Below are 11,253 nucleotides of genomic sequence, written 5' to 3' on the forward strand. Positions count from 1 at the left end.
TTATCGAATTTAAATTTTAGGCTTATATTAACTCTGTTTCAAATAGTTCAATATTCTTTTTGATTAGGGATTTCCTTCTCAATTCTTAACACAACTCACAAAAATTGGATTCTCTTCCTGACTAACTAGTGCACGTTTCATGAGCCTACCCTCTAAAATCTTCACATTTAATCCAATCTTCTAAACGCGTCATTTTATGGTCACCAAAAGTATCCCAGCACTTGACGACATTATTTCTTTGACGAAAATTAGTGACAGAACGTTTCTAAAAATAGGGAGGATAAGACTTATCCAGTGTATCCCAGAACGATTGCTGCAAATGTAGTATCATTTTAAATCACACCAAGAAATTGCAATGAAGTTACGCAAATAAGGTTGATTACGGGCGGCTACACTTGTTTCAGTTGTTTGTACTTCAATCGCCATATAGAGAAGGTTTTAAACACTATTTTTAAAAAAAATGTAACAGATTATTCTTTTTAAACAACTGAAAAAAGAATCTTACTTTGGAACTTCTTCAAGTTTATATGCTTAAATTTCGTGCTTTCTTTTTTCACACAAATAATATTTTGATTTTTTTACATTACTAAATGCTATTTTAGTATTATAGGATAGAGCTCAATTTTTTAATCGCATCAAAGTGGTTGTTTTGATCACTAGCGGTTAAAAAAGAAAAGAAATAAGCGTAGTTTTGTTTCTCATAACTATTACTGATCTTGGTAACGCCCGGTATTTTTGCTCGATTTTTCTGCGCTATTTATGTTTTTTTTTTTTTTTTTTTTGAGGATTTTTCCTACACGGCGGTAGGCTTATGTAAATAAAATTCATTCATTTTAATTATCTAAACGATATGCTGCAATAATAAGCACTTGAGAAACGCCGAATAATAAGCTAGTAATATTTAAAATTCTCTGTCTGAATAAAATATAAAACACTAGAAAATTTAAGTGTTTTTTTTTTTTTTTGTGAAGTGAATGTTATTTCGGTGTCCCCTACTTTTCACTGACACAAAATTTCCATCACACCTGGTTTTCAGTTTCAGCCTTAGATTTTGATATATTTAAGGGGAGGAGAGAATCCTCATATATGTAATAGCGAATGATCGAGTAACGCTCCTGACGCCACCACCAATGAAACTCGCTCCACGACATCGACATGATAATTTGACAATAATTTTTTGGTAATGTTTGACATGCTGGGAAATTCTTTATTTTGATAAGGTTGAACTGAATCCGGTCACTTAACTGTTTTACCGGTAAGACTCAATTTTGGAGAATGAAGAAACGAAAACGTGGTCAGCAATAAACGCTACCTTCTAGAGCTTAGAGTTAATCCACCGCGGTTAAGGTTTACATTTCAACTATCAAAAATCACCAAACAGGCAATTGCAAATGGAGAAGCAATTTTCATCCGTCGTGCCTTGGCGGGCGATTTTCTAGCTATAATTGTCGGTGAGAAGTAGGGTAAACCTTCATTTCACTTCACTATGAATAATAAAACTAAAGAAGGTTTAATGTTTAGATAGTAAGCCTTATAAATTTCATTTCTCAAAGAGCATTTAGAAACGGGAAGCAATGCATATGACTGGAAAGCGAGATTAACTGCATCACCTATTTATATTAGTCGACGGTTTAGTTTTAAACTCCTAAAGATTGTTGTAGTACTTTAAATAAGCTTGTCATATTTTAATTCCATTATATAATAATATTTCGTGATAGATTAAGACGTAGTTTGAAAAAAAAATTATCTACTTCCTACAAGGTACAAATTTAATGCAGTGTAATCACGTACTTTTTCGTAATGATATATTTTAGAAAATATTATGCAACCGAAAAAAAAGGGGAAAAAACATTTCCTTTTCCTGAAATAAGAGTGATCAAGAGCTAGCATGAGCTCAAGTTGTTACGAAAAAGATGATTTCTCATGCTTCAAGGTCAAGGTAGAAAATACTACTTTGTAGTTGAAACATGCGATCTTTTATTATCTTCGGAAGTAGTGTATTGCTTCTGTAATGAAAAAAATTTCTGAAGGAAAATAATAACTTTTTTTCGGGTTTTTTTGATTCCTAATGTAAATATAAACTAGATCAACATTTGTAACATTAGAAATTGTCGAAAACACTGTTCTGAAGCTGAAAAAAAATAAGTTCATCAGTTAAAAGACCTTCGGAAAATTCAATGTTCAAGAAAACAATTTCTGCTTACATTTTTAGAAATTTGCCTCCGCGCAAAAAATGAAAAAGTATTTATATAATGAATAAAATATTCATCACTAGTGAAGTAGTGTTATTTGAAACTAAAAGATCAAACCCTCCAAAGCTGTTTTGCTTTCCAAATTAGTTAAATTCGTATCCGTGCTTACTATTTCTTAATTATGATAAAGAAAGTTTCCGAATAAAAAATGCAAATACGTTTGAAAATATTACGTGTGAAACTACATTTCGTATTTCAGTACACCTGACCAACAAGTGTAGAAAAAGTTTATACACTCCGGCACAAAAAAATTTTATTCAGATGGAAACAAGCGATCTTCACGTAACTGAACATGTATGTGGTCTCTAATGAGCCAGACAAATGTGTACAGATTCGCAACAAAAGATCAGTTTATTAAGTATGACACGATAAGCAGAATAGCTTCTTCTGGCAGTCAATGGCGGACTGGCATGCCAGCTCATCGGCCCGCGGGCCCATATGCCCTCCCGCCTATACACCTAGCGCCCTCAAACACCTTCGGTTTTTCTGCACCCTTGAATTTATGCTCTTTCTTTTTAATGGGCCCTCGAACCTGTGCGCCTTTTTTTCCCTTTTCTTTTTCCTCCGCCTTCGAACTTGCCCTTGAACTGCGCCTTTTTAGTAAGACCACGGTTTTTTTCCATCTTCCTTTTTCTTTTTTACACCCTTGAACCTTTTCCTCCCCCCCTTTTTTTTCCGCCGTCGAACCTATGTGCTTTTTTTTGTGCGCCCTCGACCAATTAATTAATTCACCGAACAGCAAAAAAAGAAAATCATATAATGACTTGAACTTCTTAAATCTTTTTCATAAATGCTGACTAATTTATCAAAATGGAACATATCCATTTTTCAAAAATTTTCAAGAAGTGAGAAAAACGAATAAGGGTAAGAGCAAAATAGTTTTATCAATTTCTCTGGATACAGAATTGAGCACAAAAGCACAGCAAATCATGGCCCATAGTAAGAAATGTATGTGTAAAAAAAAAAGCAAGGAGATATCGCCATCTTAATTTTGGATATGTGCCCTTTTGAACGAAAACCTGAATGTTATAAATTCCAATTTCACCAAAACTCTAATATTTCACCTTCTCATATTCTCTTTTCAAAGTACATGAATCTAAAAGTAGTGGATTCAAATTTGAGGATTCTGGACATGTGTTCTTTTGGATCTAAAAGTCTTCGTGCTACAGATTCTTTCAGGATATGTCCCGGTTGGTTCAAAGTAAAAAAGGGGGAAAGGACGGATTTGTTACCTTTTGATCAAAAAGCCACACTTTACTCGTAAATAAAATAGGATTTTCCACGTATGGACTTCTTGAGAGTAAGTGATTTGATAAAGGTCATCTTAAAGATTTAGAAAATGTCATAAAATGCATTTTTCTAAAAAGTGGATATGTTCCCTTTTGATAAATTACTCCTCAAATTACTTCTTAAAGTTAGAAGTTTTTCGTCAAGGTAGATTTTGAGTTAGTTCTAATTTCCCGTTAATATAAAGGAATAAAAAAAGCATGTAAAAAAAGCTCAATGCATCTTAAAATTATCGTTAGAAACAAAAAACAAGGTGAAAAACAAATGAAACAATTAAATAAATATAGAAAAAAATAAAAATAGGAAGGCAGGGTTTTGAGATGGGGAGAAAATGTGTGTTTATCGGTATGTCGATCTGACTGTCAGTCTTTCCGTATGTCTGCCCCTCTCTCCCTTGTGAAAAGTCCTATTCAAAGCAACCTTGTTTTTCTTCGTTCAAATGATCTCGGCGAAGAAACTTAATTCCGATGTTTCCCTTTCTGATTTAAATGATTTTAAAGTTCAAAATAATTTTCAGTATTTTGAACTTCAACAGTTCAACAGTTTTGAACTTCAACAGTTCAAAAAACTTAACAGTAAGCACCTACAGATAATTTAAGCAAATATGGATCCCGAACCTAAAGACGGATTTGCTTCAAACACATTTTGTTGTAAAAGGCTCTTGATGAAAAATGTCTTCAGAAAAGAGTTTTTTGTTTTAGCTGTTTTCAGGATAATTTTTGATCAATTCATAAAAAAATTAACATTAAGGGCCTTTAGTACAGAATTTAAAACATTTTTATCTAAGGAACTAACAGCGCTAAAAATTGAAAAAAATGTGCAAGCTCTTATTATATTTTCACAATTTTTGGTTTCAAGAAACAGGAAATAAGTTATTAACAAAAAATCGAAATACCATCTCTTGTAGATTTAACTCAAGTGTGTTTTACGCAAGTGAGAAATAAATATGATTAATTAAAATAAAATGATATAAAACGCAAATGTTTTTACCAGGGTTGCGGGGTCGGAAGGAAAATGACCGACCCCAACTCTGACTCCTAGACTTATAAAGCCTCTGACTCTGACTCTGACTCCGATTCTTGTATCCCTATGTCCTGACTCCGCAAGCATGGCAGAAAGGCAGAGTCAGAGTAAAAATGACAGATTCCTACTCTTGGAGTTTTAAAGCCTTCGACTTCTGACTCCGACTACATTACTGCGCCCTAAAATCAATCTGACTTCATCTCCACGACTCCGACTCCGAAATCCTGGTTTTTACTGTGAAATAATAATCGTTGGGATAACTTGCTTTTATTTTCATTTTAAAGTTTTACGTCATTCATTTTATTTTTAGCAACAGGAAATAACAGGAACTTCGGAGTACTTTATAATTTAACAGAAAGAAAGATCTGTGAAGACGATTTTATTTTTAATGAAAATTATTTATTAAGAGGACATTTTATTATTTATTTATTTTATAAAGTATATTTACTTATTTAAGACATTTTAAACTGAATAATTAAAAATTACTTCCTCGTTTGAGAATATTTGCATGAGAATGATTTCAAATATCAGTGAGGCTTAAAAATAAAAATTGAATTTTACCAAATTAGTCATTCCCTTACTAGTGAGGGAATTAAGTAAGGGTGTAATGCTAACTATTCAAAAAATAGTTTTATATTTCAGTGCCAAAATTTTTTTATAAAGTAATTTCATTTATCTATCTACACAAAAGTTTTCATCAACAAGTTCAAAACGACTGTTTTTATGAGAGCGACTCATATGGTGCGTTAACTAATAAATTTCTTCTTATCAATGAGATACATATATTTTTAAAAAAGCATGCTGAGACCAGTGATATTAGTATGTTAAATAACTTCAAAACTTAGCTAAGTAATATCTACATAGTTAAAAAAAAGGAACCGACTTCAAAATTGTTCTAAAAAGTAAAAAATAACTTTATTCTTTAAACACCATCGATTATAGTTTTAAACATGATTTTTACTTTCTTCTATATCTAATATATAGAAAAAAGTATTGGGTTCGTGCAAATTTTCGAATTTCGAATTTTGACGGATTCGATCGTTTTGAGGTGTGGCGAGTCCATTTCGACAATTTTTGGAAAATGTCTGTCTGTGTGTGTGTGTGTCTGTATGTGTGTGACCAGTTTTTTGTGGCAGCTCTACAGCTATCTTCCTCGTATATCAACAAGAAGAAAGTAAGAGCAAGTAAAACTGTTTATTTCATATGACTAACTATGAATCAGGGGCGTAGCGTAGGGAAGACAAAGGGGGCGCTCGCGGCAAATTTTGTAACGCTAAATCAACATCGAAGAGGGTTTTATTTTTTATTTATTTATTTATTTATTTGTTTTTTTTTTTTTAAAGATGGCGCTGTGCTAGGAATTGCGAATTTTGTATCACTATAAATCAGCATCAAAAAGTTTTTCTTTTTTACTCTTCGGTTCCAACTTGTCTCATATCAGGAATTTTTTCTCGTTGAGGCATGTATGCGGACCATTATCACTGGCTCTGATGTAGGAAGACGAGAAAGGAGGACAACCTCTTTGAAGAGGATTATATATCACAAAGATCGACAAGAGTCAGGGGCGGACTGGGTCCCCCAAGAGGGCACAAACCTTAACTACTAAAGACAAAGGGCGAAAAAAAAAAAAAAACACGAAGGCGGTCACTTTGAGGGCGTAAAAAAAGAAAGAAAGGAAAATGAAGGCGCACACTTTCGAGGTCGAAAATAAAGTAAAATAAAATTAAAAAAATAATAATTATAATTTTTGACGTATTGAATTCAAATTATGTTTTTTGCAATCACGAGTGTGTGTGTATGTGTGTGTAGGCGTATGTGTTTAGGCATATTTAGGTGTGTGTATGTAGGCGTGTGTGTGTTGACGTGTATGTGTGTGGACATAGACGCCATCACCCAGATTTGGTCCCGCTAGGGGAAGCCCATGGACAGTGACAGTGGAGTTAGCAGAGTCCATTTTTATGCTTAAGTAAACGCAAACGATTTACAACCATGGCGACAAAAAAAATTCATCTTAATAAAGCGCAAAACAAAAAAAAGAGGCACACAAATTTGAGGGCAAAAAAAAAAAAAAAACACGAAAGGCACATAGCTTTGAGGGAGCAAATCTATCTTCTATACATATAATAAAATAAGATGTTTGTGTGTGTGTGTGTGTGTTTGTGGCGCGCATCCCAGGAAAACGGTAAGGCCTAGAAAGATGAAATTTGGTATACAGGTGCAGTTTTTGCTGAAAAAGTGCACCTCGGGCTTCGATTTTTGATATTTTTATTAGAAAAAAAGTTATTTAATGTTTTATGCGTTTTTTTGCACTTTTTAGTACTTTTTACCTCACAGACCCCGAACCAATCGCACCACACAAATATTTTTTGTACTATAATGTAGGAAATTTAGTTTTAAATATGATGATCGAAAAAATTTTGAAGATAGAGCAATTTTTGTATTTTTTATTGATTTTTGAAAAAACCTTTATTTTACATTTTTTTCTGGGTTTAGTTTTTTTCGAAACCCATCCTGCGACAAGTATTGAACCCTCAATTCTAAAATTTTAGTTGGTAATAGTAAAAACATTCCGCCCTCTTCAGAAGAAAAAAGTTTTGAAAAATACGCAATAGTTTTTTTTTTTACAATTTTTTTAATGGCAGAACACAACGCGCGCTGTTCGCTTGCCGGCTGAGTTCCGAGTTTACCTCATCACGTGATCCAACTGAAATCGTTTGCCTTCTCTTCACCTTTCTTTTCTTTTTTTTTTTTTTTTTTTTGCAAGCGCTACTTTTTGAACACTACGGGGAACAAAGAGCTTTTATTTTTGAGGGCTATTTTGATTAAATAAATAAAGTCCGCGATTTTTTGCATGATCTTCGTTTCTGTTACGAATTGGCGGTTAGGTTAGGTAGATACAGAGATAGATAGAGGTTGAGTGGACAAAAAATGTTTTTGTTTTCGAATTAATACTTATATAAATAAAAAAAGATTGTACTGTCAGTAGGTAGATATGCGCAGATCGTATAGATTGATAGATAGACAAATATAGAGTTCGATATAGCAGATGGACAGCAAGAAAGAGGCATGTCCGTCATTTAAGGAATTTCAACGGGGTGTCAGTGCCCCCCTCCCCACAGACACCATGACTTTGAAAAAACAATGCTTTCACATAAAAGTGGAAGTGCTTTTTGTTATTTTTCGACAAAATTTGCATGAAGAGTACGTCGTACCCCCTCCTTCAAAAATATTCCAAACGACGGAACTGGAGATAGATCTAGAAAATATTTTATTCAAACTACTAATGATATACATAGATACAGATTGATTGATACCGCCACGAAATTTGTTTAAGCAGCCACCGAAGGCGGCAACATCGGTGTAAAAAGGCGAATGATAATATTGAGAAAAAGGAGAAAAACGTTGATTAATACCGTCGCTAAATTGTCTAAGCAGCCGCCAAAGGCGGCAACTCTGGCGCAAAAAGGCGAATGGCGTAAAAAGGCGGACCAGCTGGTCGCCGCAGGCGGCTAGTAAATAATAATTAAAAAAAAAACACTCGAGGGTGCACAGGTTTGAGAGCGCAATAAGAAGCGAAGGCGCACACGTTCGAGGGCGCATCGAACCGCAGGCCAGTGCGCATCTGCAAATAGTCATTGCCTTAACTAACTGCGTGAGTGCGCCTCCACGTGTTTCCTTTGACGGGACTAAAAAACTGATGCGGCTTCGGTTTTTTTTCTTGCGCCCTTGATCTTCGTGTTTTTTTTTTTTTTCTTTTTTTTTTTTTTTTTTTCACGTTTTCCAACCTGAGTTCCTTTGGTTTTTCATTTGTGCTTTCGAGCGTGTGTACCTTGACATTTTTCTTTCCCCGTCTACGAACTTTTTTTTTTTAATTCTATTTTATTTCCGTACTCGAACGTGTACGCCTTATACAGGTAGCCATGCCTAGACAACCTGAAAATTTCAATCTAATCGGTACGGTAGTTTCCGAGTTTACACCGGACATATAAATTTGGAGTTTGTGTTTTATTTATATAAAGAAGATGTGAAAGTTATCTTAATCTGTGATCGTAACTTCAAAAAATAAAAATAATTCAGGAAGGTTTGTGACTGAAGATCTGCGATGCGACTCATATGCAATATACGGTGCTTCAAGATTTGTTATTTTTTCAATTTTGATTTATTTTATTTTGGTTATTTATTTATTTATTTTTATTTTTATTTTCTTTCAAAGTAAAGATTTTTTCGGACATGGGGCTCATAGAAGTGAAACCGATACCTTGATTTTACATCGAAAAGTAAGTGAAAAAAATATGCAGAAAAAGATCGTTTCGCTGATTTTTTAAATATTTTAGGGGGAAGTACCATCCTGAGGATCCCTCCTTGCTACAAATGCTCATGTTTTTGAACTTTTCTTTTCTCTAGTCCCTCAGAAGGATGATAACGGTTAACGGCATTATCTTCAAAATTCCAAAACGGGGTGGGGAATAAGGGAAAACGGTGGTCATATTAAGATTCAGGGGCTATATTGATAGTGTTGTTAAAGATTTTCCATTGATGAATAGTATAAAATTAAATTCTAGCATAAAAAGAAAAAATCCTTTCAAGTATAAATATATGTATCTATTAAGTAATTTATACTCTTTTTCTTTTTTTTTTCAACATAAGCCTTAAGAAATACTACTAGTGTATACAGTTTTAGATCACGTTGTTGAAAATGTTTTTATTGAGGGAAAATATTGTCTCTCATAATGCAATATTTTTTGAAAAATATTTATTGGAATTTTTCGATCGACACTATTTTCTGTTGATTTAAGATTATACTAAAATGTAAAACATGTTTCGGATAATAAAATTCTGTTTTCGTTCTGTAAAACATTAAAATATCATTATTTTTTCTTTTGTGGGGGTGGGGAATATACGAGTAGTAGCAAGAGAACGTAAGAGTGGCGGCAAATTTGATTTTTGCCCGGGCGGCAGAGACCTACGCTACGCCGCTGCGATAGATTTACCATTTCAGAGCACAATAAAATTAGAGTATAATTTTTTTTAAAGGAATTAGTAGTCTGCTTTGGAGGTTTCAATTTCCATACGTTCAGCAATTGAGAGAATGCGTAAAACTTATAAGCATTTTCAAAAAACCATCACTAAAATTTAAAATCCATTAAATTACGCTTAAAAAAAAGAGAAAGTGTATTGCATATTCTAAAAAACGCTGAATATCCTGAAGGCAATGTTGGAGCACTTCTGTAAGCTTTAGTAATACACTTAAAACCTAAAAGATGCAAAAGAAAGCTATGAAAAATGTGATATTATTTATGTATTCGGCACGACTTAAAAAGGGGGACAGAAACTTGTATGAAACACGGGATGACTCTCATGATAGTGCAGTAAGTTATACTGCTCATGTTTTTGAATTCCTCTTTAAAGTTAGAGGTAAAATTAGCGAAGTTATTCAAACACGTTTACTGAGACTGCGACTTGTTGAAATGGTGAAATCAAGCAGTATTCACCCCTTGCTGTAATGAATCAAATTCACTGATACAGTGAACAACGTTATTGAAGGGGTATTTGAAAAGGTATTATCAATGCAAGTTAAATTGGATACAGCAAAACACATATCCAACGTCCAACAGACATCGTTTTTGCCCGAAATTTACAGTTCTTGAGAAAAAAAACAGTTTAAGAAAAGATAAAACTATTTCAAAAGGTGATGAAGTTAATGCAGATCTTTTTATAACTGTCCACAATTATTTAATTTTAGTAAAACCACTTGCACTGGAGCCGCAGCACGTGTTTTCATCAAGCGTATTACTTTTAGAGTAAAAATCCTTTATCATCCCATACGAACGGCACACTTTTGCTTACCAAACGATAATTGCTAACTGGGATCTGGCTTTGTAGTAATTTACAATTGCTGTACGGAATTTAAGATGACCACTAATTCCAGTAATAAAAGCAGTCCATCCTAAAAAGCGCAACTTTTTCTCTTTGTCATAAAAATTTAATTTTTTGAAGAATAAAATCAATCCTGCGGGATGCCGGGATCCCGCGGGATTTCGGGACTGAATTTGACGCGGGATTGAAAACCCTAATTGGCATATATGATAACGATAAAAACACTACTATAGTTGAGGCGAACCTAACCTGGTAGCATTGTGAAGACTAAGCAGATCCTAATCACTGCATTACCTCGCTTTCAGGTTAGGTCTACCCCCACTATAGCACCACCACACTAAAGTCACTTGGTGATGATTATATAGCAATGGCAATATCCTTTAATAAACGTAGCGGAAAGATTGCAAAATGACATAGCTATTACTAGATGGTGAGATGAATTGCATTGATCACTCACTTTCCCTTTTGTGAAGTTAATTTCGAGTGTAATTTTGAATGCATTTGTCTTATGAACAAGTTATTATAACCATCAATTACAGTAATACTTGATTTTTTTTTTCTCCAAATATTTGTCTCACCCGTACTAAGTTTTGACAAAAACTTCTTCTTGCTAGCCAAACAAATGGCAATTTTTTGTCACAGGTATTGTTTCGTTGTCCTGTCCCGCTACTTGGCTTTATACTTCGCAAGATAATGTTTAGAAATTATATAGTATCTTATTAAATTTGCATAGAGGTAAAGCATAATCAATTGAAATATATTTTCAGATATTTACATAGTTATAATTGTAAAGAATTTTGAAAAGAAAGCAAAA

The sequence above is a fragment of the Uloborus diversus genome, chromosome 1 (assembly GCF_026930045.1).
Source record: "Uloborus diversus isolate 005 chromosome 1, Udiv.v.3.1, whole genome shotgun sequence".
NCBI classification, from domain to species: domain Eukaryota; kingdom Metazoa; phylum Arthropoda; class Arachnida; order Araneae; family Uloboridae; genus Uloborus; species Uloborus diversus.